This window comes from Petaurus breviceps, unplaced genomic scaffold (genome assembly GCF_028583685.1).
Source record: "Petaurus breviceps papuanus isolate PSGF00001 unplaced genomic scaffold, PetGlider_PUasm1.0 370, whole genome shotgun sequence".
In the NCBI taxonomy this organism is placed as follows: Eukaryota; Metazoa; Chordata; class Mammalia; order Diprotodontia; family Petauridae; genus Petaurus; species Petaurus breviceps.
Genome location: NW_027186297.1, coordinates 767,747 through 770,810, shown reverse-complemented (window position 1 = coordinate 770,810; position 3,064 = coordinate 767,747). Strand labels below are relative to the sequence as shown.

Genomic DNA, 3,064 nt, shown 5'->3' with positions numbered 1-3,064 from the left:
CCCTCCCAAAGCTGCCCAGACCTCACGTGTCAGAGAGACACGGCCTGGTTCTGGCTCCAAAGATACGGGGCTTGGCCCCAAGGGGCTCACTAGGAGTGTTGGGGGCACCAAGGTCATAGAGGGAGGGTCTGCTGTGGTGGAGGGAAGGGCCCCTGGGTCAGGCCGCAGGCTCTGGGCATCGGGGCTTCTGGGGGCCTGAACCTTGCCCGAGCACTTCCCTCCTTGGGAAGACAGAGCCCATGAAGAAGAAAGGTCCTTCCCTGGTCTGTACCCAGACTCCGGCCTTGCCAGTGTTGCCCACGAGAGGGCACTGCATCCCCCCACATGGCAGCACCAAGGACAGCATGGGCTGGGCTTGTTAGCACAAAGCATTTTAGGTTTATTTAAATAAAAATTATAATTTATACAAGACTTTTTCTTTAAACAAACAAGGTTTTCTTAAAAAATGTCACAGGGCAATTTTGTTTTCATCAGTTCTTCATACAATTGCTTTGTTGAACAAAAGTGACTCCAGGAACGGTTATTTACAGGTTCAAAGTAGATCCTGACTTCAGACACGAGGCCCCTGCCCAGCTCAGCCAAGGCAGCAGAGGCGAAGAGGCTTTGCCCTCTGGGATGCCAGCTCTCGCACATGGCCTCCACCGACGTGGACAGGAGGTCTGGCTGACTGTGCGGCCATGGGACGAGTCGCCCTCAAGAGTTGACTGGCTTCCCTCCCAGCAGTGCAGAAATGGAGGAGGAGGAGAGGCGGCAGCTTCATGGGCATTGAATGTCAAAGCCAATCCACTGGGCATCGGCGTGGTCAGCTTTCATTTCCCTTGCTGCTAGAAGGAATTCCAACTCAACCACCCACTTCTCTTACAGAAGCGGAATCCAATTCTGCCGTGAACGTCTCAGTAGCCAGCACCACCAGGCAAGGGCTTTATGAGGTGCGACAGCAGCAAATACCGTCTCTGGCTGTTGGGGGAGCCTGGGGTCACCCTCTGCTTCCCGACAATGCCCTGCCAAAGCCAGGGGAGAGGTCTGGGGGAACATGCTGAGGTCTCACATCACCCCAAGTCCTTCAGGTTCCAGTTGTGTCTTTGCAATGAGAGTCAGGGGTCACACGTTTAGGCCAGAAGAGCATTGAGAGAGGGAAAGGGATTCACCACAGGTGAGAAGGCCGGTGAGAAGTAGAACTGGGATTTTTAGCCCCAAGAACAGGGTGGCCTTTGAGAAAGAATGCAGGGGAATGGCTTCCTGACATGAAATCCAGCCCCCGGCACTGTATAAGACTAGGGCACGGTCACTAGTGACCGTGGCCACATCATCAGGGTGGTGGTCAGCAGTGTCCATGAGCCCTGTTCTGCCTGTGAGTTCTTGCTACCCTAATCTGGTACCCACGGAGCCTCGGGGAGCCTGGGTGTGCCGTACCATACAGGCTGGCTTTTGGTGCAAGACCAACCAATCTCAGAGATCTTTTTCCTTTCCCATCCCCTAGAGGTGACAGTGATGCCACAGAGGATCCATGGGGGCGGGAAAGGGAGGTAAGAAGGGCGCTTCCCAATTTCTTCTCCAAACCAGCAAATTATGATCAGAGCAAAGGTAAAAATTCCATCTGAAAATGATACAAAAATAAGAAAAAACAGCTTGCTTTCTGTAAAAAATAGAATCTGTTTCTTCAAAAAACAACTCTCACAAACATCCAGGGGATACAGGACAAGCTGGATGGGCGGGAGTCTGGGCCGGAGGCCGGGGGGACGTTAAGCTGGCGGTGTTTCTTGGTCTGTCATTGCTTCTGTGACTCCACGTGGAAGGGCGAGGAGGTGACTTCAAAAGAATGTTCCCTGTCTTCCTCACCAGGAGCAGAGAACTGGCTCATGCCCCTGTGCCCTAGGGCATTCAGACTGGCCTTGGGTTCTGGTTAGTAAAAAACAAACATGCCCGACCATTCCCACGGAAGGTATGACCTGGCCCTCTGAGCTTCTCGCCACCCCCACTTTCTTGTCCTGTGCAGAGGAGGCGGGAGCAGGTCAAGGGGACGCCAGCTCCTTCGGGCATGGGTCACTGGGCCTGATCACACACTAGTCAAACACTGCAAACGTGATCTGGGAACACTGTCAAAGTGAGCGGCTCTGCCCAACGCCACGGCCTGCCAACATCGGGCCGGCCCGGGGGCCTGGCCTGGCAGACGCTGCGCCAACGGGTGTGTCTGGAGAAGCTCGGCAGAGCTCGGCGATCAAGCTGTCCTCGACTAATTTTAACTACCCTATACTAACTACCAAGCATTTTCAGCATTGCCATAGGAACCAAGGAGCCCAGAAGGCCGGGCTGCCCCTCCCACATCTTCTGATGGTGGGCTGGGTACTGGGATGATTCCCAAGGGACGCCAAGTCCCGGTTCTGACTTGGGGAAATTCTATCGGCCCCATCCTCAAGCCAGGCTTCCCAGGCTCGCCCCAGCACAGAGAAGGCCAACATGGAGCTGGGGTGAGGGGGAGGAGGAAGCAACGTGAGAAGGGGCCGCTTCTCAGGGGTCACAGCCCTGCAGGGCCTTCCACCAGATGCCCCTTTAAAGCATCCCAGCAGAGAGAGGAGGCAGCCTCAGGCACATCAGAGGGAAATGCTCTTGTGTCTCCGGGACCCCACAGCCATGGAGTGTGAGGGACTCTCCCTGCTACCGCCAAGTGGCCTTTCAGACTCATCCCTGACCCAACTCTCCTCCATCGATCTCGGCAAAGAAGAACCAAAAATGATCTGTCTTCCATGATGATGCCCTGAACCCATGGAAGGGGCCTTCAGCCTCACAGGCACCAGCCCCTAAGGACTGGGCCACCCGGCCTCCAGCTGCTTTGTGCAAGTGGGACCTGACAGAGCCATATATGGTGGACTGAGACAACGAGCCCCATTCATCCGGAGTGGGCACCAGCGACCTCCCTGCCCCATTCATCCGGAGTGGGCCCAAGGACCTCCCTGCCCCATTCATCCGGAGTGGGCCCAAGGACTCCCTGCCCCATTCATCCAGAGTGGGCCCAAGGACTCCCTGCCCCATTCATCCAGAGTGGGCCCAAGGACTCCCTGCCCCA

At 55.8% G+C, this 3,064-nt stretch overlaps 1 protein-coding gene across 1 annotated transcript in view; it reads right to left on the bottom strand.

Annotated features, from left to right (window-relative positions):
- Positions 1–355: 355 nt before the first annotated feature.
- The window catches only part of GRAMD4 (GRAM domain containing 4), a 60,365-nt gene continuing 57,656 nt past the window's right edge, over positions 356–3,064 (bottom strand). Inside the window, exon 19 of the mRNA XM_069099321.1 lies at positions 356–3,052. The gene's annotated coding sequence lies outside the window, so the exon portion shown is untranslated. The remainder of the gene's footprint in view (positions 3,053–3,064) is intronic.